This window comes from Pithys albifrons, chromosome 7, assembly GCF_047495875.1.
Source record: "Pithys albifrons albifrons isolate INPA30051 chromosome 7, PitAlb_v1, whole genome shotgun sequence".
Taxonomy (NCBI): Eukaryota; Metazoa; Chordata; class Aves; order Passeriformes; family Thamnophilidae; genus Pithys; species Pithys albifrons.
Window position 1 is genome coordinate 13,078,384 of NC_092464.1, and position 27,885 is coordinate 13,106,268.

The 27,885-nt window shown below is 35.2% G+C and overlaps 1 long non-coding RNA gene across 1 annotated transcript; it reads right to left on the reverse strand.

Annotated features, from left to right (window-relative positions):
- LOC139674075 (uncharacterized) lies at positions 1–27,047 on the reverse strand. The gene is made up of 3 exons (XR_011698268.1): positions 26,584–27,047; positions 22,963–23,077; positions 1–535 (listed from the first exon to the last, which is right to left on the reverse strand). It is a non-coding gene; the product is annotated as an uncharacterized lncRNA (long non-coding RNA).
- Positions 27,048–27,885: the final 838 nt, after the last annotated feature.

Genomic DNA, 27,885 nt, shown 5'->3' on the forward strand with positions numbered 1-27,885 from the left:
TCCATTTACACAAACTGTTTTATATACATTTAAATAGATGCATATTAATATACATCAAACTACCAGTATCAAGAAATTTCAGTCATAGTCTTTGCCTTAAGCAAGTCTACCTTGGTAAATTATTATAACTCCATAAAATGAAGATATTGTCTCTTATTAGTTTAGTTATTCACATGTAACGCTAACCTGAGATGAAAGACATGAGGGCACAAGTAGCACAGCAGTAGCATAAGCTCCTTTCTCTGGAGATACTGTGATCTCCCTTGATTTTTCATGCATGCTCTGTGTGGTGGCTGTGAAGGATCACAGTTAGTGATGCTGGGTCCCAGACCCTCTTAGGAATAATGCTTATGCACCACTTGGCTGGAAGACCTTCATGCTGGTAAGAAAAGGCAACTAGTGTTGACATTCCTGTTGTCTGACAGACCAGAGAGCTATAGAGAGGGAAGCTGGTGGGTTCTTGTTCTTCCACATGGCCTTAGTTCATGGACTGGACTCATCATAGTAGTAGCAAAGCAGAAACTTGATGCTCCTACTAGAGATGACAAGAAAGAAAACAGAGATGGCGGGTTAAGGCAAATTCTTACAAGCAAGAATCATAGGCAGCTGATGCAAAGACTAAAGGAAATATTTTTGCTGTCCTTAGGCTTCCTAGAAAGGAGTAAAAATAAATTCTTCTTAACATGATGCCTGTGTTGTGCTTGGACACTAAATGTTAACAAACAGCATCTATTACATAGATATAGTCACCAAGTCTTGACTGAGTAATTCTAACATCAAATATAATTGGGAAACACTACATGTAAGCAGGACCCGCACACATTAGGAAAAAAAAAGAAAAAAGAATAAAAAAAAGTAGGGCAAAAATAGGAGGTTGTGTACAAGGAAAGAAAAACAAAGCTTCAGTTCTACAGAATGAAGCTTAGGCATATTGTTCCCTCTCAGTACAGCAAGCAGCATAGTGATGCTTCCGGACAGTCTCCAGGAGCTCCTTCTGAACCCAACAAGTCTGTGATTTCATGTGATTCGGGTTGAGCTACCCACATGTGTCTTTCATGTGTACTCTAACAGAAGTCCACCTAGTGACTTGCAATCATTTGAGGATTTGCTTACAAGATGATGATGTTGATTTTTAATACATACATGTATTATTGCTGGAAATTTTATGTATTTCTGATATTATTACTTCCTTCAAGGTTAGAACAAGCAGTATTTTCAATATATCAGATGTGAAAATTATATATATATAATTTTTTTTATTTTATCCTTTTGTGCTTTTGTGAATATGTAATAAGCATATTCTAATACCTCCTATAGACACAAGGAGAAAATGGAATACCTTCCTTAAAAAAAAAAAATGGAAGAAATACGGAAAGTTGTACCTTATTGACTTTTCAACTTGAAACCATCATACACTGATTACTGTTAGAATAGGAAAGGTGATCATTTAGAAGTCAAAAGGCAGAATAGAAAACATAATCTGATTATTTCTAATGCCAATATCATAAGGTCACTGTCAGGTTTTTGCTGTCTGACTGATGATTTTAGGTTTTCTAAAGCTGGCGACGCTCCAGGTGGTGCCTGAGCTGCTGCAGCCCACCCACAGATGTTTCATTAAAGAACCGGGATATTAATGGTGTCCCCATAACTCCACATCAGTTTCTCTGAACTGGCTCCCTCACAAGACTGTGAAGCAGACCCTGTTCCTTACACACCAGCTGGCTCTGGTCCTGCTGGTCTCTGCCCATCTGCTTTTTGCCATGTGCTGACCACTACGCTTGATTATTTTTTATTTCTAGACTAGTAGCCAAGGTGGCCTCTATAAGTAGATTTAACACTGCTGTAGAAGAAGTAAGATTCTAACCTTTACACATAAAGGTAGAATTTAGAGCATCACAAATACCAATAGAGATGAATACCATATTGGTGAAAACAAATATGGAATGTTATACAACTGAAATACCATTTTAAATTTTTTCCTGCTGTGAGACAGAACCCAAAAAATAAACTTTCATCTTACAAAATTTGGACTCTGTGGGTTCCAGAATTATGAAATTAGTGTAATTATATCCCAAACATACTTATAGCAAATATCTCTAACTGTGCAATTAGAACTTGAACTGATCTAATTATGTGATGTAATGGTGTAGAGTAATTATGCATAATGACACAATTATAATTTTTGATTATATCATAAATGGATTCTGAAACTTTCAGAAAAAACATTGGGCACAAACTGACAATCTTCATTTTAAGTTGAAAGGACTTATCTGTTTCAGACATCAAGTCCAAAATATTTATGCGATGTTGCAAATAAATGCTATATTTGTTAAAAAAAATCAGAGAAGTAATTGCTTAAAAACTATTTCTAGGAACAGGGGAATGCAGGATTTCCTGCAGCAATATCTACAGTTGTTTATAATGCACTTTTAAAAAAGTTATGAAAGGAAAGTTTTACTATGTCTGTTAGAAATTCTGATCTAGTAGTCAGCTTTGACAATTTTCATCACAGTACCTAAATAGCATAGTATCTTTTCTAGTTGTTATTGAGACCATCTCTATAAAACAAGGCTATATAAAAGAACACATAGCAGTGAAACTTCAAGAATTTATATAAAAATATTTTTTAACAGGAAAATACATTTTAGGGCAGGCAGGTATTTTATCTTTATTTTTCAAAAGAGATTTTCTTCAGCTGAGAGCAAACAATACACATGCATTACAGAAATGTTGAAGGTGGAACAGTTCTCTGGAGACATCTGCCAGCTCTTATATTTCTCACTGAGTCTAAAGTCGTAGTTTCTCAAAGGAGTCCTGTCTTCCCTATCTAAACAATGGGAGTGAAGCTAAGTGTCTCATAATAGCACCATGGCATGGGGAAGCCTGTAAAATGTTGAGGACAATTCCAGATATTCTCATTTTGATATAACAAAGCACTACAAATTAATTTCAAACTGCCTTTGGAGATCCCTATAGCTTACTATTACATGCTTTTAAATTACATAAGTGAAGAGAACAACCTTTGTGTTTTCTGTAAATGAACTCTAAATCTCCTATGTCTAATTATTTTCAAGAATTGGATTATAATACCAAACTAGCAAAATTTTATAAATATAACTCTCAGTAATAACACAGTTCAGTTATTTGAAATGCTTGTCCAAAACTTGTTCTAAATTATCATTCAACATCACATTTACAAACAGTAGAAAAAATCTATTCTAAAGATATTTCTAAGATAACATTTGTCACTACAGATTTGAATAATCTGACTAAATTGTGGACATCTGTTTTGAGTCAATTGGATAGGCGTACCACTATTATTATGGTAGATTTGTGAATATAGTCAATTCTTGTCTCACTGAAGTAGATTTTAAAAGAACTCAGATGAATCAGACTAGAAATATCTGTTCTCAATTTATACAGAATAAATGATTTCATTATGCCCAATAACAATGGGATTGCTTTCTTTTTGGACAGTGATATTAGGAAAAGTACTGGTAAATCTGTTATATAACTTGTATTTATCACTAGAAAATATGCTTTGTGTATCAGCTTTTGCAACTCTAAGAAGAATTTCTCATGGGCAACTAATTTCCATTTATGTCTGAATTATATGAACTTTGATGCTATGAAAGACTTTTCACTTTGAGAGATGGTTGAAGCTACAAACATCATCACAGACATTGCAATCTGTGCTGTCCTTGAAGTGTTGTTCCATGCATTACTTCTCCATAAATGAGTTTCAGTCAAGATTCTGTATTGGTCTAATAGTTCCAGCAGACAGAATTTTGAAAGAAGACAAAAAGTCCTTTATTACACAAATTGATACAGCCAGGAAAAAGAGCTTTGAAGCTTATAGGTTCACAAATGGACAGTGAGCAGAAAGTCTTGCCTTAATATTTTAAATACATTTTTGTTGCAAAGAAGTTTTTACCTCTCTTGGTTCTGATTTTCCTAATTACTTTAATATAGAATGTGGTTTTGTCTTTCCTAGAGATCCTGACTTTTTCTTCCTGTTTCCTGAATAGGCAAATAACCCAGATGACAAAAGACAGGAACATATAAAATCTAAAGAACAAAAGGTTTTACCAGGGAGTTGAGCAATATGCAGCTAACATAGGAAGATTTTAAGACTGACGTATAGTAATCTAAGAAGGAGGGGAGCTTCCACCAAAATAGATAATGACTTTTTTTTTTTTTCATTCTGTTAAGGTTTTTGAGACTTCAGTAACTATCTTTGTGGGTGAATCAAGAATCCAAGAATACAAGTCATAAGTCCAGGGAAATATACTCATGTAAGATGCAGAAAACCTAGACTTGCAGTTGTGCTTTTGACCATACTGGTATTTTCCAGACCAAATAACTAGGACTGTTCTGCGTGATTCTGGTTTTGAGGTAAATGTGACATTTCATGTTAAACTAGAGAAATCTTGTTGACAGAGTCCTAGTGAAAAGTTTCACTTTTGGCAATTAAAAGATTTCTTATGAGATTTCTGAAAAGATTTCCAAGACATATTTCCTTTATTCTAACAGACATTGGGAAGAAATAAATGAATAAGAAGTTATGATTTGTTCACTGTGGCAAAGAATAGGAAGGAGAAAGACTTAGGGAATGAGAAGATCTGGTCTGAATTCTTTCAAAAGAGAAAAGATGAGAAGATAACCACATTGTAATGGCTAATAAAAGGGAACAAAGGAGAGGAATGCGGGAGGGATAGTGCAGGTCAGTTACTGACAGATCTTGGAACAGTCTCCTAGACAGTAGCTATGGAAGGAATAACATAATTTAAAATGACAATGTGCCAAAGAAGACAGAGAATGGGGAAAGACTGCTTCTGTTAACAAATAACAAAGCAATAATAAGAGAATTGTCCAATCTTAGTAATGAGAAACTTCAACTCTTGATGTAACGTCACTGGTACATAAGGCACAAAGTGCATTATATTACATGGGCTTCCCTTACTCTTTCTTTTCTTAATTAATACATCTGAAAAATTAATGCACATTTGGTACATATATAGAATGTATCAGCACTGGCAGCTTTAATTAAATAATCAGTTGTTATGTATTATGTAGCTGCTTAAGATTATTACTGAGAAGACTTGCTTCATTATCTACAACTTTGACACCTTGATAAAAGATACAGCAACATCCTACTGGACAGTTTCCAAAGAAATTGCGAGAACATAACGAGTATTAAATGCTGAACCCAAAGCAAATATTTAGTAAGCTGATCTTTTTAATCTTTCACATTTTTAGTGTTAACAAAAGGATTTGAATGTAGATATCCTGAGGAAATGTGCCAAGCTTTGCAGTTTCAGTAGTTCCAGGATCTCATTTGGTTCTTTTACATGAACAGTAGTGAGCTGAAAGAGTCAAAGTAGGAGATGATCACAGAAGTATTTTCTGATAAAGTGCTTGGAAAAATAATTACAGTTGATTAAGTTGAAACATTTTTAAAAGGTCACTTTTCCTGGAAATTGACTGTCCAAGCTTATGCTAAAATTTTGATTGAAATATTTCCATCATTCAAGGTCATAAACACTCTCAAATACATTCCCTTAGTTACTTAGAGGCTTTTAAAACATTCAAGTCAATGTTATTACTGTAAAGCCAAGAATAAATTTTCAACTGGCATTGAAAATCCTCTTACTAAAAATAGGTTAGTGGTACTTAAGGACAAATGCTCTCACTAAAGCATCTGTTACTCTGGGTGATGACTAAATGGTCAATGATGATGGACAAATAAAGGAGAATATTTAGTATACTTTGACAGCTCCAGATGTAGATGTATAGAAATCTTTGGCCTAAAGCCTTAAAAGACTTGTCACTATTAGTGGCAGATACCTATTTGTGGACAGGAGTGACAATAGTCAAGAGCTCCCCAAAAACGAACCTAAGAGACAGAGCCTCTTTCATGGTAAGAAAGTTTGTGCTGTCTTTTCTGGATGAGTAGAAAAGACTATGTGTATCAGAACATGTCTGTATGATTATTAAGTAGTAGCTGGAGGAACATTTGGTCAACATATGTAGTGGTCAGATATGTAGTTGTTTGGTTTGTTTTTGGAGGGCTTTTTTCTCTTAGTTTGGTTTGGGGTTTTTTGTGGAGGGGAGTTGTTTGGTTGGTTTGTTGGGGTTTTGGGTTTGTTTTAAAATTCATTTATATTTTTGATGAAAAACTCAACATGGGCTGGCAATATCCACTCGTAGCCAGAAACCAAACTGAATCCTGGGCTGCATCAAAGCAGTGTGGCCAGTAGGTCAAGGGAGGTGATTCTGCCCCTCTGCTCTGCTCTTGTGATACCCCACCTGGAGTGCTGCATCCTGTTCTGGGGAACACAACATAAGAAGGACATGAGCAGGTCCAGAGGAGGCCCTGAAGTTGATAAGAGGACTGGAGCACCTCCCCTACAAAGACAGACTGAGGAAGTTGGGGCTGTTCAGTCTGGAGAAGGGAACATTGTGTGGAGATCTCACAGTAAACTTCCAGTGCCTGCAGGGACCCTGCTGGGAAGCCAGAGAGAGACTCTGCATCAGGAACTGCAGGGCTAAGACAAGGGCTAAAGGGTACAGATTGAAAGAGGGGTAATTTAGGTTAGATATTAGTGTGATTTAGGTGTAGAAATTTAGGAAGAAATTTTTTACTGTGAGAATGGTTAGACACTGGAACAGATTGCCTAGGGAGGTTGTAGATGCCCCAACCCTGTTAATGTTCAAGGCCAGATTGGATAATACTTTGAACACCTCTACTGGGAGGTGTCCCTGACTACGGCAAGGGGGCTTGGGACTAGATCATCCTTAAGGTTCATTCTAACGCCTTAACATACTGTGATTCTATGATATAGGTGACTATAATCAATGTATTCAGTGTATAGCTGCCTGGCTTCTTCTGTAAGAAGAAATCCATATTCTACTTGTTAAAGTAGTCACCTAACCCATGGAAGGTTACCCAGACTTCATGATTTTCTGGAAAATATGCTCTTTTCTGCAAAATGCAACTCTGCCTATTGCAACTGGTTGAGTCCATAAGTAGTGATGAGGAAATCATGAATGGCAAATTGGCCAATGCAATCTACCATCTCACATTAAGTAAGATTTTGAATAAAGAAGCGAGAGCTTGAAAAATTCTGTTTAAGATCTTAGATAGAAACCACTAGAAATGATATCCAAAACATTTTCTTGCAAATGGCAGAAAGTTGTAATGAATCACTGTGTCATTTCTTCAGCTGTTTATAGTCAGGAGAAAGATGAGGAAGATGAAGGGAAACTGTAAAAGAATGGGTCTTCTGAAGATTCAGGGCTCTGTTTTTAGTAAAAAATCACTTTGTTTTAGATTGAGGTACATCTGACCAATGCAAACATTTCTCTTAAATAGATGTGAATCATGCCTTAAAAATCCTACTTAATTCAAGTGACTATAAAGGGAATTTAGGATCTGGCCCAGTTCTAGATGATTACAATACAGCTGTCTCTGCTTTGGTTTAGCCTGCACTGCAGCCCAGTATGACTAGGAGATGGAACTCTGTTATCGGAAGATGGAACTGTGGTAGATTTTGAATCTGAAGTAGTGCAATCTCTTTCACAGAAAATCCTAAATTGTAATCCCCCATCTTATTTCTCAACCATGAGACAAATAAAGTGATCCATGACTATCCATTTCACGGAAAGCTAAGATCCTTGTTCAGGGAGGCTCACTTGATCAAAATTTTAACGAAAATTTAAGTCTATATGAAGCATATAATCTAGATAATACTAAGGAAAATATTAATGCAGCATCTTTATTTAAAAATCCCACAGGTTCACTTACAAATTAACCAAACTGAAGGCTATTGTGTCAACTCACATACTATCTGAAAGTAGCATGACTTTTTGGGGATTGTCTCTCTGCTGCTGGAAGAAAAACCTTGTATGAATGAATTGGGTCTGAAACTTTTAGAAATAGAAAAATTCTCAACTGCTGACATTACTCTTCCTCTTACAGCATAAAGTGGGGGGGGGGGGGTTGAGTTGATTGACTTGGTGGTATTTTTCATAGAGTGATGCATATACATTACACCAAAACTGGATAGTCACAGCTGGAAAATGAGCAACAGTTGTTTAGTCTATCCAACATCTGCTGTACTACTGGGAATATTTTCTTCGTGATATTTGAACATTTACTAACAATTGAACAAATTTGATTTCCTAGTGCTTATTATCAAATATGAAAGATAATACAATTAACTTCATGCTTTTTCAATCACATTTAATGTGAAATTTGTTGGCAAAAAATGTGATATTTGTTTCTAACATTTTTATGAAAACATGAAAAAAGGAAATAAATACATTTTGGCTACATTCAAGAATCTATTTACCCTGTTCTCAAGTGGCACTTTGAAAGACAAAATAAGTGATTAGTCTTCTCTATTAGTCTTCTCTATTTTGTGGTTTCATTGTTGTTCTGGTATAACTGATCATTTAAAAAAATCATAATTAATTTTCAAAATCCTTAATGTTATAGACAAATATGATCATTCTGCGTTGCTTAATTAGATGAATAAGGGCATTAAGCAGTAATATTCTGACATTCAAGACATCATTTTTAAAAATATATGATTTGTAAAATGTATTGTTTTGGCAAACTTGTATTAACCAAAGACAGTTAAAAACATTACAGTTACGAAGTCTGTAGATCAGTGTCAGACAAAGACACTGAGAGAGGAATGTATTCCTCTTTTCTTATTGTCCAAAGTATTTTCAAATATTTTTCCTGTAATGATTTTTCCTATTTTCTTCCACAACACCCACCCTTCCTGTCGTATCAAGGTAGTTTTATGTAGTGAGCAGCGTTGGAGGGAAGAGAAGTCTCTGCTTTCCCCTTGTCTGGGGGGGTGCAGAGAATGGTGACAGACACCAGGAATCCAGGCAAGAGAGTGTTTATTGGGACAATCCCCGAAGTTTTTAATATCTCAGGGGGAAGATACCAGATCTGGGACTGTATTGGGTGAAAACTTAGGAAGGGGAAGGGTCTAAGGTCCAGTAACCAATGGAACTGGGACAAAGGCAAGGCTGGGTGGAGCTGTGGCCCTGCCCCCCCAGCCACGAGGCATAGGGGTCTTACACACAGGGCTTCCCACCTTGGAATAGCAGGGCAAAGGGGCCTGGGGGTCCTCTGATCCCCGGTGCTCCTGAGTGGGAGTGGGCACTGCCTGGCCCAGGACTAGGCAAACCAGCTTAATGGCTGAGTCATCAAGAGAAGAAAGAAAACATGAGGGATACAATAAACAGGGTGTGGTGGTTGTCAGCACAGCACAGACCAGGTAACAGAACCAGGCAGGGGATTGCAACAAAAAAAGACCCTATTACAAGTAAAACTACACTTTAAAACTTCAACACCAAGTCTCTTAGTCATTCAAGGTGTTTCTCCAGCGCTGTCCTCCTTGGGATTCATTTCAGCATTTTCCTGCAATGTAGTTAATATTTTATTTCAAATGCAATTTTTTATAATGAACTTTCTGGCAACTAATGATAATTTTCATAAATATTCCTCATGATTAATTTAAATTTTCAGATCAGTACTTAGAAGACAACTAGTTATGGAAAACAAAACACAGTTATTTTACTAATTCAACCACTAACTCTTGTGAGCAATTTATGAGTGCATACTTCAGGATAGAACCACATTGTGTCACTGAGAGAAATTATGCATTGGCATGAATAAAATGGTAACTATTATCATGCCGATAGCATCTCTATTTCTAATTAAGCTCTAATTACCCTTAAAGAATTCTTAGTAATTTCTAAGATTTTTTTATTACATCTTATGATAAAAATCTCTCTCATTTGTCACATGTTTGTTATATTCAAGTAAAATTTAATTATCTATGGACATCTTTATTCTTAAAATGCTGATAGTACATAAGAGTGAAACAGTAGAAAATTAAGGACTGCTCTAATCAATCCCAGAAAGAAGAGCCTATTTTCCAAATTAAAAAAAAAAAAAGGAAAACCCCACATAATTAATTCCTTATAACAAATTATTTCTAAATTACTCTTGGAAGTTAAAGGGCAACATTATACTGTAGGAATAAGATTTAACTGTGTTACATGGTTTTCAAAATGCTCTTCAAGTGTATGCATCATCTGAATGTTAATGATGTTAATGTAATATTAACTCATTTTAAAGGAATATTTCATATAAATGCACTAACACAGTCACTGCAAACTCAGGAATCTATGTAAAATATATGTAATATTTCCATTCAAACACATTGAGGTCTTGGTAGACTACATTTTTATTTCACCTACTCTGCTCATTCCTTCATATGACCGTATGGGCACTTGCAATTATATGTTCAATTATATGTTATATGTTCAAACTTTTAAAAATAAAATTTCTGTTCAAGAAAGAAAAGGTTTTAGAGGACACTGGTTTTGTGGTAAAGACAAAAGCATTCATTACACATGTTTGGAAACAATCAGCCTAGCTGATGAATAACAAAGCTGCCTTGAGGAAGGGTGATCCTAGATCTAAACCTCTAAACTCAGTGTTTCCAAATCTTGTCCTGCAATTACCATCTACTGACTGCAGTGTGACCATTATCCACATGTGCTTCACAAGAACTAGCCTACTCTTTTCCACACAGAGTTCAAAATTCCACTGTTTTCCAGTGTAACGGATACAAAGCTGTTGATTGTGTGGCCTTGGTAGTATGATACTGTAAGATGCAGCAGCTTCTGCATCTGCCTGTTTGATCTTTAGCACTTTGCATTAACTTTCAGCTAAACTTGTTTCAAAGTCACTTGTTTGTGTTTTTTATAACCCAAAGGAATAAAAGTTTGCTGCTGTAATCTTCTTCCTGAAAACACTGCAATGTCAGCATGAGGAAGTGTGAGCACACACAGGAAGCAAAGTCCCATACCTGGAAATTCTTTTCGCATTAGGAAGGGCCATCCTCTTCACAAAACCAGGTGGATATTTATCATTACTCCAAGGAAAATACATATACTACACTTTTTGTATTTACTTCTTTGGGAGGAGGTACTCAAGAACTGCCAAATACATAGTGGCATCTGTATTCAATGTTTAAACAGACAAGTGGGAGAAAAAAGAGTATAAACCATTCTAAAAAGCCATGATACAGCTAAGATAAAAGAGAAATCTATTAACTGCTTACTAATGATGCAATCGTCACTTGCCTGGGTGGGATAGAGGTTTCAGTCTGCACAGTCCCCAGCATTCACAAGAACTGAAGCTGCTCAGCACCACAGAGAAGCCCTTAGGCCATTGCAGAGCACATTTGCCAAACATAGACATTATCTCAGCCTTTGCTAACCTAATTAAAGACATTCTGTCACATAAAGCAATGTGAAGCTGGAAAAACCTGAAGCACTGAACCCTGTTTTGAAAGAGTTGCACTCTCTGCCAATGCTTGCTTAGCACACATGGTAGCTGCTTCATTCAAGGCTTTCCCGTTTGCAGCATTTTAATATCTTCTTGCTCCAACTCCCTTTCTTGTGGCAGCAGCGTGGGAACAACCCACGTTCTGAGAACTGAGATGGACCATATCAATGCAGCCAACTCACTTCTCAATGAAACTCATTATTGTGACACTGGGAGTTGGAATACTCATTTAAGAAAACTTCAAAACTTTCTTGTCTGTATGTTGTAGTTACTCTGAATGCTTGTCTATTCTTGCATCATTTACATATCTAGCCCTTAAGACTCTCCTTAGGATTGTCTTCAGTGGAAAAGACCTGGACATAATAATTTCAAGACCACTGGAATTAATTTATATTAAAAACCAGGGGTTAGATCCCTCCTCCATCCATTTAGAAGGGAAATTGCAGTGTTCCTGCTAGTCTGAACAATTCCAAATACAAATCTCAGGCAAGTGCCCTCAATGTTAACATGCAAGTAAGATTAGCATAAGGAAGAAGGAAAAGGAAGTGTAATTTTATAAATCTAGAAAGGAATAGTTTAATTAGTCTGTAGTATAGCAGAAGATATTCTTGTGGGACTGGAGGTTGTCTTAGAGTTGGTCCTAGCTAAAGATACATGTTTTTGTGCTAAGAAAATATTTGTTAAAACACACATAACGTATTTCATTCCTATATTCTGAGTTATTTTGAACTCCTCTCTAAGGCACAAACCTCTCTTCATTAGTGTTTATGGAACTGAGGGTTGCAGTTCAGACTTGTCAGTTCTGCTACTGCAGTCTTCTCTTCATGTCTGTTTGTGGATTGCCAAAGTTAATGCTCAAGGTATATTTAGTCTTAAGTGCTTAAATCAGGTGTCTGATCTAGAAGCATAATCACCTCCTGTTTATTCCATTGTCAATGATGAGAAACATGCACCTTCCCACACTGGTGACATAGGCCCTACCACAGCCATCTCTGTTTCATATCCCACGTTCTGTGGAACAATGGGATTCATCTCCTATAGATTAAGACACCTAGTTCTAGGTATCTGTTACTTACCTGTCTGAACCTAATTCAGTCAATGTAAGCTCCTTTCATAGTCCAAAAAGCAAATATGGGTGTTGTCTGCTCCAGTTAGATGCTTATCTTAAAATGGATTGCATTATGGAAACATCTTTTTATCCTTTGAAACTCAGTGGTATCTTGGGTAATTTTTTTAGATTCTGATGTTTAAATTTTAGGTGCCCAGTTCTGGCCAGATGACTCATCCCCTGTGTTGAAAAGCCTCCATTAGTAGTTAGTCATACTCTGAATCCAGTGAGTGACTATTTCACCTTGAGTCATGCCTATGTAATCTATTACATGCTTTTTCTCAGAATAGGAGGTCTTTCTCAAAGGATGCTTTCCGATTTCATGCATTTTTGCATTTCCCTTTTTATAGCCATAGTCTAGCAGGTCCTTTAAAGTACTCTCATGGAACAGTGTTTGACTGCTTATCTTTGGATGTTCTGTATTTAAAGCTAGGGCCTATATAGTCTTTGATATCTGTCTTTGATGGTGATTGACTCCTGTACACCAATCCTTCCTCTGTTTGCAGGTTCAGGAGAGGAGATGGTGAGTCATGTCACTTTGAGGTACACAGAGAAAGACAGAGTGAGCCTGTGCATGGGAAATAAATTAGTCTCCCTGAAATAGGGTAAGCAGAAGACCTGTGGTCCTTGAGTGGATGTCTGGAATATTTCAGATATACTGAAATAGTTTCATAGTGCTGGAGGGCGATATTGGAACGAAGCAGTGGGGCCTAGTCCATGCATGGTGTCAATGAACAGAATCTCTGCAGAATAAAAAATGATGACTTATGTCCCCTTCATCTCTTTCTGCCAGAATCTCTTCCTTGTAAGAGACTTTTGTATCCTACTGAATTTCAGAGACAGCGGGACTTAATTGTCAGAAATGCTATCTTTCACGTACATCTTTTATTTCTCTCCATTTGGTGCTGTGTTCAGTACTTCAAGGAGCCATGCTTTTGAGCCCAAGCTAAATGAATGTATCATTTAATTGGTTCCTCCCAGATAATATTATAAATAAAAAGGTAAGGAGTAGCTCTATCAATTAAAAAATGTTTTTCTCTCTTTACTGGCAGATGGAAGGGATTCCAAAATGTGTTGAAATTCCCACACAGACAAAACTGTGAATGAAGAAGAGTGGGGGAGACAAAGATGACAGATGGCAGTAGTTTTTGATGTCTACCCTTCTTTTCAACACCTAACTAACTTACTATGTAACATGCTTAGAGATTGTGAAAGCTCATAATCAGGGGACAGTGTGGATCAATGAGAGGGATACACAAGTAATTGCTAGGGATGGTTTGGTAAAACATAAAACTTGTTTAATTTATTGCATGAATTACAAGACTAAAGAAACATGACACGACTAGCAGAACACATATTTCGACTACACACCAGAAATGAAAGTGCTTAGAAAATGCAAGATGACTTCTCTATCTCTTCTTCCTCTAAAGACACCAAATGAGGAAGAGACTTAAGAAGACACTATAAAGAAAGGTAAGGAGAAAAACAAAACAAGAAAAGTTTCCATGACATATTAATTATGCAGCTAATTGCAAAAAATAAATGATACATAGGTGAAGTAAACCAGTTTAGGTCAATATTAATTTGAGGATGGAAAAGAGGTTGGAATTCTGCTATAGCTTCCTTAACTCTCTCTTTTACCCTTGTATATATAAAGACATATTTGTAGTGTGATGACTCTTATCATAAGCAACTTCAAGTACTTAAAATAATTGCCTGTTAACATAATTGCCTTCATAGTATAGACTAAAGAACAAATTATACTGTTAAAAGTAGGTCCAGAATATTTCTTGCAATGATAGTTGGCAGATTTCTTCAACAGTCTTTTTTAAAATTCAAGGGACAGTGCTGTTTTGTGTATCATTGAAGTAGGCAATGGGGTCATATATAAGAAAGTCACTTGGAGAAATAAAATACCTTTTCCTGAAATAGCATGGATTGTCTGCATTTAAATGTTTGGAATACTAAACACAAAATAAGTCTCTAAACAAGGTTTTCAGTAGTAAGAGTAGAGACAAAAAAAATAAGGATAACTGACTGATATGAAATGAAAACTAGAGACTGTATGAAAATTAAAATTTTAAAAAGGCTGCTGGAAAAATAGTGCCAAATCAGAGTAGGTCGTTATGTGTTAAGAGTCTTCAAAAATTAGGGTAAAGTAATAATGACTCATAACTGTATTAGATCTTGCAAAGAAATTAGCACAAATGATAAAAGGATCTTTACTCACAGTATTCAAAAGAAGGCCACAATGGAACTGGCAATGCAGTAAGACAAAAACTAATGTTAACTTTAAAAGGGCACGGAATCATATGAATAATTTTAATCTTAGACAAGGACATGGATCATGGGTCAGAAGGCTAGATGTCTGATGGAGATGTGCAAATCAAGACAGAAGTTAATGCTATCTGGACAATGCTAGAATGTAAAAGCTATGCTGATAAAGATGTAATTCTGGGAGTGATCCTTGCCCCTCAGACTACGTGCTGAAGAGTTGCTCGTGTTTACATAGTTCAGAGCTACTTAATCCAGAGCAGACTGTTGCACCCACATGCTGCAATTCTTCACCTAAACTGCTTCTGGGGCACATCTGGCAGCAGTAAAATACAGGGGGTTTTTGATCAAAGAGCATAGAGTAAATGCAGTTCCATGAGTGAGCTTTTACAGCGTGCTGTTGAGAAGGTGTGATAGATGCACTGGGCTTGGTATGAGATTATCTAGAACATGTAAGAAGAGCACACATGAAGATTGAAGCAGTATTAGAATAATGGTAAAGGACTCAGAGTGACCTAGGTCCTGCATGGTCCACACTGCCTATAATAGCTCTTCATCCTCTGAGCTATATAGAGAACTTCATCAGCCTTTCATCTTGAAAAAAAAAATATTATTTTGACCCATATGAAAACTCCAGGAGTGACCCAATGGATATATACGGATAATCAGAGAGTGATTATAAGTGAATATATGTATATTCAGATGACTGTATGTATGCAGACTAAGGGACTGGTAATGTCCATGTTTGAATGCAAGAAGAAATTGGAAAGATAAAGGAAATCACAAGTTTGATTGAAAATATTCCAAATTATTTTAACAAATTTTTAGACTGTAACCATATCTGTTCCTTCAGAATAACAATAATTATATCTGTATATCTGTTTAACTAAGCAAGAAAAGCAGCCAGAAAAAAAAAAGACCTTGTAATCAATATTAAATAGGAAAAAACCTTATTAGAAAAGGTCAGCTTATCCAATGGTGATAAACTATGATTTAGGGGCATCATTCACAAATATTTGTGTCCATAGCATCTATCAGCCAAGGAACTACCAAAGAAATAGAGGAAAATGTAACAAAGCCACTGCTAAGATCTTTTATGCAGCACTATGCCAAACCTGGTTGATTGTGTTCAAGAGAAGAGCATTAATATTGGGAGATGTGTTCTATCAGGAAACTACTGAATGACCAAACTGGAAGACCTGTTTCAAAAAGGGAAATTAAAAGAGCATGCCTTCTTTGAGCTTAAGAAAAAGAAGAATATAAACAATTTGATCTTCATAAATACCCTGAAGTTAGAAACACAAAGTTGAAAGAAGACACATTTAAAGTAACTGTTTGGAAAAGAATGAATTAGTTTAATCAGGCCGTGGTGTGGTAACAAAAGGCCTGTCTTAATCACCTAATAATAAAAAACCCAACTGGATTCAACATCCAAAGTAATGCAACATATGATACATTTTCCTGACATAGCAATATCTTGTTACGGAATTGATAATGCCAGTATCTTTTTCCATATCTTCTAATCCTATTTCCCATTGTTTTAATTTAGGATAAAAATAGGGATTTTTTTAATACACTTGGCTACTGTAAATTTATTGTGTAGACAGATGCAATATAAAGAATTGGAGTATGGATTAATGTTACAAGGCAGTTGATGAGATTAATGAGCCACTTTTCCATTATCATTGACATCATATGTAGGTAGATTCATAGAGACATATATTACACAGACATACAGAACACATACACATATGGAATGGGTATAATATTGTCAGATATTTTCTCAATAAATTTGGTTGTCTAAAACATTACTCTATATAACTGAAGACGAGAGAGGAATATTTAATGTTAAAGAGGAGGATGAAAGAAATTGTGATGACAACACTGATAATTTTGGAAAAAAGAATGTTACTTCTTTTTTGATTTGCTGTTCCAACACATTTTTATAAGTAACTTAGAAGATTTCAGAAGGAAGACATAGAAATTTAGATATATCCTTGACATTTCTTTTTACCTTCCATTTTCCAGTTCGGATACATATCAGTATTACACAGTGTACATTTTTCCTTTGATTCTTTTATATGTAAACAGAAGAGCCATTTAGTTTTATGACTTCCTGTTATTTTACTAAAAAGGCATTGTCTTAAAATTATATCTGTCTTCTCTTAAAAAATTTCTTCACACAGTTTCTAGCATATGTAGGATTAAACATTGCTTTACTGACTTCATATTTCTTGGAGAAATATCTCCATATCAACAGTCTAGTCTAATTGCTACCAAAGTAAATGTAAATTCTGTGATTTATCGCAAAGGCATTTGAAATATAGATGAAAAGTAAGGAGTGCTTGTCTGACACTGATGTTGTTCTCTAACAATATTCCCAGCTTCTTAATATCTCACAATGTCTTTGAAGCCATATTGAACCTTCATTCATAGAAAGAACTGTATCCTTTTTACTAAGGGAAATAGGAAATGTGGAAAATGTTTAAGTTAGATTTAAGGAATGTGATTAAGTTTCAGGCCAGAAACGTGAAAGAAATTCCAGGCAAAAAGGGTTAATAACATGTCTGTAATAAATTTTTGCTAGCAAAAATGTTGTCTGGATAAAACTTTGGAGGGTGGATGGAGAATCACTGAAAGAAAAATAACATAGAGTAATATTTTGGAGTTTTGATCTCCTGAGATGGAATTTCCAGGTGGCCTAAGTAAATAAGGATCTCAGACCCTCAGAAGGTCCTCAACACCCTGAAGAAGTGCATTTGAAAGTATCATCTTTGGATTATATACAGTAAGAAGATATTTCAGAACAACTACAATGTAAAATATTTTTTGAAAGGTACATAATCTTCAAAAGAAAACATGAAACTTTTATTTGTCTTATTCACTTGTCTCATTCATTCATTTGAAATCATATTTTGGTGCCCAGAGCTTTATGTTAGCTTGAGGTATTGTTGTATAGTGTCATCCCTCAGGTATGTGAACATCCCTAAAAGCCTTTTTTAGAAATTGTCTTTCTTCCCTAAAATTACTTTTAACTCTAGGAAGCTACTAAGAGTGAGAGAAACACTCCAGGGGAGCTAGGTAGATTCCTCACATGCTTTAAATGGAATCAAGTGGTGATATATAGATGGGGCTATAAATTTTTGGTTTCAGTGTCAGTCTATTAGCAAAGTCTGAGTCAACAAAACAAAGCATTTAATGTAAATGTGCTGCTTTCAAAAAATCTTCTAAGAAACGATGGACTGGCTTCTGACAACCTTGCTCTGTTCTCTGCTGGCTCATCCCAGGCAGATGTGTTTTGGGCTCTGTGGTTCTACCCAATACTGACAATATTTTCAGCATAGGCTACCCAGGCTCTTAATAGCCAAAGTCCTCCAGGTAAATTGACATCCTCATTCCAATAATGTAGATGAGAGAAAAAAAACCCTAAGAGCAGCATTGAGATAAATTTTGACACATTTAGTGGCTCTAGGCACTGGGTGTCTATGCAACAGGACTGTTCTAAAGGAATAGACTTTTAAAACCTGAGGGAGCTGCTCAACAGATCTTTAGCCAAAAGTTATGTTCAATTCAGTTCCAGGAGAAGGCAATTTCAATCAGAATTTTTTATATTGAAAAATTATAGCATTTTTCAGAATTAGTTTTTCAAGTATGAATTCCAAACCTGAAAAAAAAAAGAAACTTAAATTTTGCAAATGTTTATAAACTGGAATTTTTGGTAGAATGTTTTTCTTAACTCCATATTTTACTATTGCTCTCAATTTTGTCTTTTAACATTTCTTTGTTTTGACCAGCTTTACACTTCAAAGGATAATCACAACATCCTTTCTGTAAAAAGATTGTATTAAAAAATATGTATTGTCAGTAATGCACAGGAGGTAACCAATTTACAGGCAGCACAGTTTCACCTGATCTACATGCAATGTTTATTTTAATCTGTCTAAATTTTTTCAGTTGTTATGTGAAATACTGCATTTGAAAATGGCTACTGCTCTAGCTCATGCAAATTTTAGCTTGTGCAGTTCTTCCTCATTATTATTTTAGTGGTCATCAATATTTCATGCCAAAAAATAAGTGTTTGCGTTGGCTAATGAGGGTGGATGCCTTGCTCTCCTCTACATAACCGTCAGCATTTATAAGTTGTCCATTATCAATAATTTCTTGTTTCAAATTTTACATCTAATACTGAGAATGTACTTAACAGATGATGGCCACTTTTAGTCTCCTGGATGATTGCATGTTCTCACATTCAACAAAAAGATAGTTATTTACAAACTGAAAATCAGCACTGGAGTCAGTGCTGATGTCTTCTTACAGAACAGAATTCAGCTGCATAGACATTTTATATTTGCATCCTTTGGTACACATTACTAAGCTGAAACTGTGAGATATTGTAATTAATAAAAATAATTATAATTTGGAGAGCTTATAATACAATCATAACAAGATTAAGTAAAATAAATCAAATCCAATTTGTGTGTGGTGGTTTTGGGAATAACATTTCTGTCAAGTTGTTGTACAGTAATCATTAAAACATGGGAATAATCCACCTCCTAATTAAACAACAATAAACAATTGTCAATGGCACATAATTGTTAAAAGTCAACAGAGGAAGCATTAGTGTAAACAAAGATTAGACATACTTCTTGAAAATGAGAATGGGAATGTTATTTAATGCCTGAGAGAACAGACTAGATGTAAAAAATATTTGCAATACTGGAGTTGCAAACACCTCCATCAATATCATTTAGATAGTACAGAAGCTAGTAGTCTGTTGATAATACAAGCAGTATGTTGAATGTTTTGTCTCCCATCTTTACTTACCCTTGGAAATGTTGTTACACTCCTTGTTATGTAGCTTATTTGTCTGTAATTTTTCATCCCTTCTAGTCTTAGGACCAGTCATCTTCTCAAAATACATTTTAGGCCTAATAATTCCATTCTACCAGCAGCTATTTCAGAAGTCACACAATGGTTAGTTAGGAATTACGATTAATTCACCAGACCTTGAATCTCTAAATTCAGTTCCCAGATAAGCTACTAAACTGTTACAAGACTAAGTATGAGAACACATGAACAGACCATAAAAACACATATAAATATATATGAAGATATGTATGTGTTAGGCACTTTAGATCTGAAAAGTTGTCCTGGTACTTGACACGTACACCTCTAACAATCAGGAATCTAAAAAGGCTTGTTTCAATGCAATGTAGAGATAACCCAAATTCCACAGATGCCTCTGAGTATAGACACAGAGATGAGCTGTCTGAGGGGAGGGTACAATATGACATTTCAGAACTCTTTGGAACTCTGTTATAATTGCTTGCAGAACTATGTGAATTTCCCTACTCTGTGCTTGGCTGGAAGATGGCAGTGAAACAGTTCTCATGGGAGAGCTGAGGGAAATCTGAATTTATCACATGGAAATTTGTCTGCAGCCATCTAAGTCTGAACCTCTCCTCAGGTCCTCATTTGTATGAATGAGTTTGTATATAATCCTGCAAATTTTGAGGTCACTTAGTAGACAGAAAGCTGCACCAAAGTCACACAAAGCACATTTTCTCAGCTCTCACCTGTACAAACTGTAGTTTTATTTTGCTAAATCTACAATTTGCATTGCAAAGAGTTTTCACACACTGAAAAAGGGGCTCATGTAAATAAATGTGCTATTGAGCATTGAATTGCTTTATGCTTTATAGCTTTACACTGTTGATGTCAAGGACATGGTGAACTAGGCATAAATATATCATAAAATGCAATTCCTTGGTTTTGAAAAGTTTTCCTGGAGGCACACATCTCACTCATTTCCGCAGTTTGATTTCCTTCAGATCTCTGGATTGTGAACAGGAGGGAACAATTGCTGAGGACTTAGAAGTAGAAGCAGGTCATAAAATATATACCATGTGTAAATCTAATAATATCCTGGATAATCTTTAATACTTTATTCATATACAACAGACCACTTTTGTTATCATTGTAACACCATTGACTTAGTCATGTTTTAGCACTAGTAGTCTGACCCAGCAGTGGTTTTTTGGGTTTGTTTTTTTTGTTTGTTTGTTTAATTTGCTTTGCTTTTTGTTTTTGTTTGTTTGTTTTGGGGTTTTTGATGTTGTTTTGTTGTTGTTGTTGTTCTTGTTGTTGTTGTTGTTGTTGTTCAATACCCATGGAGAGAAATAAAGACAGACCTGAGACAAAGATTCTGGGATCGTTCCTCAGAATATATACATACATTCCAGTTGCCTTCAGCTACAGTTCTAGTCTGAAATATTTAAAAATATATACATTAAAACATCCAGGAAATAAAAGAACTAGAAGACTTAGAAAACACTACAAACATGAGTTTAGGGTGTTCTAGTGACTTCTCGTTAATCAATGAGTCAGGGATTTTCTCTGGCTCTTTCATTATTGAACTTTCATTAATACTCTTCCAGATTCCTCAAGAAGATAAACAAAACATTCTGTATCACAGTAGCTCACTTTACATCCCATGCAATCTGTCCAAAGGACAGGTGATGCAGTATAAATCCATTGAAAGATTTTTTTGTGTCTAGATTATTAAAGCTTTGTGTTTTTGTTAACATCCCAATACTTTTGAGGAAATCACTGGGAACTCCATAACACTATCATTGCCATGTCAGTTGAGAACAGCCAATATTTTTATAAACATCAAACATATTGTATGTATCATTCTGCACAATTCCAATAGGAAATAGAAGCATTTGCTTTCCATATGCTAGCCCTTATAACTGTTTCTTAAATCAGTTTTCCATACTCTTTTTTTTAGGGGACAAGTGTAGAGAGATACACGTATGCATAGGTCCTTGATCAAGAAAAATCTACAGGGAAACCAAAATTCTGGTATTAATGATGCAATAGTTCCAGTAGCAATATTCTAATTAAAGAACTTGAATCGTGTTTTGAGTAGAAAAGCTTGAGTAACCAGCAATTTGAAAACGGCCATCTGGACTGCTGATACATATTTGATTAAGACTAAGGGCATTGCTGACCTATTGGAAAGGACAGATTTCTAAACTCCTGCAGAAAATTTGCTTTTCAGTGGTGAAGGGAGCTAATGGTTGAGGATTCAAAGGATGTAATTTATATATTTGCTGTTGTGGGCTCTTTTCCTGCATCACACAAGAAAACAGACTCTCAGTTAGTATTCTGCATGATCTTTAATTTCTAAGGTCTTGATTAGGATCTCCTTTGGCAATGGCTTTATACTCTAGTTCAGCTGAACTATTTTAAAGTTGTTCTTTAGCATCTGTAAGCATGGCAGAACCTGGCCTAGTACCATTTCCAAATTCTACACTTTCCCTTAAAAAAAGAAAAATAGATTTCACCCTTTCCTTTCATGTGTGATAACTTGGAGTTCTTCCAAGGATAGTTTATGTCTCTTTAGAGACACTTAGAGAATTTTTTTTATTGAAGAATATAAATTTTTTTAACTTTTTTATTCAGTAATTAGTTTCAATTAAGGAGATGTGAATCTGTAATTCAGAGATTAATTCAAGTGTATCATTGAAAGGGCAGCAGATGTAATAATATGCAATAAGTCTAGGGACTTCATGGATATAATTCCCTAGCATAATGATGAGTGTAATCCACTAATGAATTTGTCTCAGTAATTTTTAGAAAGGAAAAATTTCAGTGACAGTTATTTTTATTTTTCTTTCCAATGAAAACCTCTTTCAGAAGTGAATGAAGCCATCCTGGTGTTCTGAATGCTGCTGAAAACTCCCTCCCTGAGCCCTGGAGGAGAAGGGTCCCTGATCTAATTAATGCTGCTTAGAGGAGGGGGTGGGAGGGGGGTAGGGTAGAATAATGTAACATAGAGAGGGCCCTTGCAAACTGGATTATTCTATGATTCTGTGTTTTCTGTGTAGTCAGATAGCTTAATTTTCTTAAGAAAAGCAGTGCATGCAATTTGCTGCTTGATGCAAATCCCATTGAGATTGGTACATAAATACCTTGTAATTGAGCTTATGTGTGTTCTTTTGGTATCTTCTTCCTCTCTCTTACAAACTAAAAATATTGAACTCTGGAACAATATACACAGCAGGACTTGACCTGGCCCAAATCGTGTTAACCTGATGTGTTTGGGAGCATAATGTAAGCATGTGAAACCAGCAGTGTATCACTTATTCTGATGCAGCTTGGTCATACTCTGCATTGAGGAATGCAGACTTACCTGGTCGGTGGTTTAGAGTCTTGGGTTCTTTGCACTGTGTCACATTTTGAGAAATCTACATGTATTTTGGAAAGCTAGTCTCTGGATATTCCACCCATTAGGCCACAATTTCCACCTATGTGATTAGAAAACAGCTTTATTTTATTTATTTATCCATTTATTTTAAAATGTAATTTTATTTTAAATTTTGTATGCTGAAACCACACCTGCACAAAGGCTTTCAAAGCTGATCATATGAAATATTGAAGAGCTCACATGCAGTCATACTTATTTGGGTTTGAACACAAAATAGTACACATGAAATGCTCAAGTGATGTTTGGTTATGTAAACCGTAAAATAAATTTTCCTCATGACAATTTGAATTATAAACACATGTGTCTGAATTAGATTAAAATCCAAAGTCCAGATGAAAGAATAAATAGTTTTATAGCTTAACATTCCAATTATATATTTCCAATATATCTTTCCTCTTGTAATAACATTGGAATTCAATTCAATAGTCCAGAAATAGGTATCTAATGATTGCTGACCTAATGTGCTGTTTATAAGACACAGGGCTAGTAGATATGACAAAGTATCTGCAGAATACACAAATTATTTTGAAGTGACAACTGGAAAGCAGAGAGGATATTTGGGATATATGAAATGTCATGAAATGTCTCTTATGGGAAACAGAGTCAGGTTGCTTTGAACAATCTCTTCTGTCTCTCTCTGGTCCAGTCTAGACATTGCACACCCTAATGGACTCATATCTAATCTTATTAGCTAACAGTTATCCTATGCTTCAAAATTCTTGTTAAAAGGGCATTATGAAAGGATTAAGTTAGTGAGTATAACCTTTAAGAAAGGGTTACTTTATATATGAATGGGCATGTCTCTAGATAACCTGAAGGGAAGCAATGGTGCTGCAAATAGCTTTAGAATTTGGGGCTGATGAATTTGAAAACCCACATATTTTTTTCTGAATTGATTCTACACTTACCTCTTCCCATATCACATTTTAATGGAAATAACCTGAGAAAATTTAATTAAAGTTTATTTTCATAGATAAAATTGTAATATTTATTTCTTCTTGTTCACCTTTCTATAATTCAGCCTCTGAAGTCAATAACAATGTTCCATTTGTTTGGCTGCTGCAAGCATTATTATAATTGACAATATAGTTAACTAACTATATTTTGGGCTCTATAATATTAATACAGTGTATATTAAAGAACTTAAGAAATAAATAACACATTGAAAAAAACTGTCATCCCTAGGGATTAATCATGAATCATGGTGCTACTAGTGTGGACACATATAATTTTTTTTTTTGTTTTTTTTTTTTTCTTGGGGAGGGGTGTGTGTTGTTTTGGTTTTTTTTTTTTTTTTTTTTTTATATAGCATTCAATATTTTCATCAATGAACTGGAAATAAGCATAAAATAAGCATTGACAAAATATGTCAACCACATAAATGTCAACCATAGATGACAAAATGATTATTATATGAAACACAAATTGCTTGTTTAGCCTAACCCTTTGAAATTAAATGTGATTTAATGCTTAATCACTTAGTAAAATCAAGACTTTTGGGTGAAATAGGAGGGATAACTTAAGAAATGTGGTAGCTTGTGATAGGGAGCCAGTCAGTCTACTTGTCTGAATTCTAAAGCAGCAATTTAGCAACTTATTAAAGATACATATTACCATTCTTTTGTAAAGAAAAATACAGATGCATGACATATTATTTAATACTGAAATTGAAAAAAAACAAAATTTCTTACGAATACATGAAACCAATTTAAGTTGGTACAATGCACCACAGTGTGGAAGGATGCTAGAGGTAATATTGCTATTTACAAAATGCTATTATGAGACATTAAATGATAGTACATAACCAGGACCTTTATAAGAAACCACATTGCCCTATAAAAGCATGACATTGGGTCTCCAGCTATTAGAAGTCATCCTACTGATTCATCAGTATTTCTCTCTATAACACTTGGTTCTTTTCTTGGAGATCTTCAGTCAAAACGTTGAGCTTATATGAACCCAATTAACCCATAAAATCTAAGAGAATAAAAGCATGAAGTAGGAAAGTTGCATAGACTGCTATAAAAATGAATTAAATGTGTTTGGGAACACAAGACATTTTGAGAGTAGAAACGACATTGTCAACTGCTTCCAAATGTGTCAGAAAGATCACAGAGAAGTCCATAGAGATAAATTGAGTTGGAAAAAAAATATTGCATACAGTGAAAACAACCATGTGAAAATGAAGCTTTCCATGCCAAGAAATGTGTTTATGGAAATGAGAGGAAAGTAGATCACAAAATATTACACCATGCGTAAACCTTTTCATTAAGCTGCTCCTTCATGTAGTACCAAAATTCAGATTTTCACAATCTGAAATCCTCACTGACTTTCTCTTTAAAATAACGTTGTGAATGCACATGTGATGTTTTCTTCACTTAAAAATCACTAAACTTACATAAAAGTACTTCATTTATATGTCACCTATAAAAGAAACCGGGCAGTCGCTTTCTGTCCTTTTTTAGTGTATGTGGAGCTAAAATTTGAAACCCAGCGACGTACTGGTGGAGGAGCCACAACAGAACATGTTGCCCTATTGTACCTCTGAGTGCGTATTAGAAGTACATAAGAAAACTAGGGCTATGCATTGCCATTGGAAGGGTGTATAACACACTTCTAAACCACAGACTTTTGATGCCATGTGTGGAGGGCTCTTGCAGTCAGGTTCTGCTGGGATCTGTCCCAAAGCCTATTCAGAGTGATATGCTTCTTAATGACTCTGATGGAGCAGTCATTACACTTGTAAAACTGGAGGCTTGTTCCAGCCTGAGAATGGATGTGGGCACGCCAGGGCCCTTCCCAGAATACAAAATACTCCTCAAAAATTGATAGTTTGGGAATTAAGTAAACGTAAATGCTGCTCTTACATATGACTTTAATGTCAGGAATGTAGCAAAATAATTTCTTTCCTGCAATAGCTCACTGTAGTTCACTGTGACCATTTGTTACATCTGTGGAACAAATAACATAAATACAGCAATCTGGTACAGGACTTGAGTTTCCCTCCATTTTCTAAGTAAAGATTCAAGATGAATTTAGAGTAGAGCAGAAGTACTGTTCTTAAAATTACAAGGACTTCAAGATTAGTACCTGCATTGCTAAAGAATCAATTTAGAAATCAACTTTTCAAACAGAGACTGGGCAAAAGTGGGAAGCATCAGTACTGCAGAAAAAAAAATCAAGTGATATAGTGCATTTCCAATGAACATATAATATATAATGCTGTTACTGCAAAAAGTGCACTTTTCTTTTGGAATGTGTTAATAAAAGCCTTATATATCTGAAAAGGGAGCAATTATTCAATCCTTTTTTGAAATCTGTTGTTTTCTTATGTTTGAAGACTCCAGCCTGACAAATATTATGTTTCTTCTCAAATGTCTTGTCTTTCTTTCATGGTCAATATATGACTGAAGAGCATATGACAGTGCTAGTGATGTAGAACCCTTTGGTCCTGCCAATCTTCATTTAATATTTTCAATTCTGGTTCAGACATGATAGAACTAAATGAAACTGTGAAAAGACCAATAGAAAAGAAGTGTTACTCACCTTTAAATATTATATGTGAAAACTCATGGCAACAGCTGAATTCCATATTTCAGTTCCTTTAATCCTCTTTAATCCTTCTCTATATCTTCCTAGTTTACTTTCTCTATTGCTTATAAAGCCCTATGGCTGGTTTGAAGCATACATTTTTTACTCCCCTCTCTGTCATAGCATAACTGTTGTAATCAAGACTTTAAAGTCATGAAAGCTGAAGAGAGGAGTTCTAAACTTTAAGCACCAGATGCAAAAGGCCAGTAGTGCAACAATCTATATAACCTTTCAAAACAGGTGGAAAAAGTTAATGAGCTACTCCACAATACTGTTGGTTTGCTCCAGTCTCTTAACCATTAAAATCTGATGTTATTCATTTTCCCGTGTCTGAACATTTTTAGTGGAGTGCATTTGCTTTTGAAAGGTTTCAGCCTCTATCAACTGTGTTATCATATGTTTTAAAAAAATAAACTTGTCTTTTCTTCCCCTGAGATTTCTTTTTTTTTTACTTTATTTGGCACTTTATAATTTTATTACATTCCTTGCTTGCATGTACATGCACCTTGGCATCATGCTGCTTTAATGTGGAGACTGGGAACTCATGAAAGAACAGGTTTACAAGTACCGGCAAGCATGCAATTGCACAGAATATCTCAACAGATATCTGGCATTTACTATATACGGAAAATTGCTAAAAACAACTTTGAGGAAAGAATCTGAATAACTACTTTCATTAGCTTCCAAAACAGATGTTCACATGTACATATATAGAAAGTGGAACAGCAGACAAACACATTGATTTGCCTGTAATGATCTTTTGAACCTGTTATGTAGTAAAAGTAAAAATGTCACCTAACGACAGATCCATCTGCCCTGGCTTCGGCATCCAACACGGTAACTAAGTTACAAAGTGACTAAGACAGTTACTACACTCTCTTTTAACAGTCAATGGAGAGAAATACCATCTCCAGACAGCAATTCATCTCTTTCTAAGATAGGTGTCTAGAACATATCAGATAAACTGCCCTCTAGGGAAGCCTATGTCTCTTTACTGACTGCTAAGGGAATGAGAATAGCTTGAACTTGGATATCCAACTTCTAGACTTCTGAAATGTGATGAATTTCATTCTGATATAGCCAAAAAACTGACACAAAGTCGTTGCACTGATAAAAACAAAAAAATCTATCCAGTTAAATCCTACAAATTTTATACTCAAGTATATGAGTCAATGAAAATTCAAGAATATTGAAATTATTTTAATCTATTACCTGAAATATTTTTTATGATGATACTTTCAGCTTTTCTCCCACTAA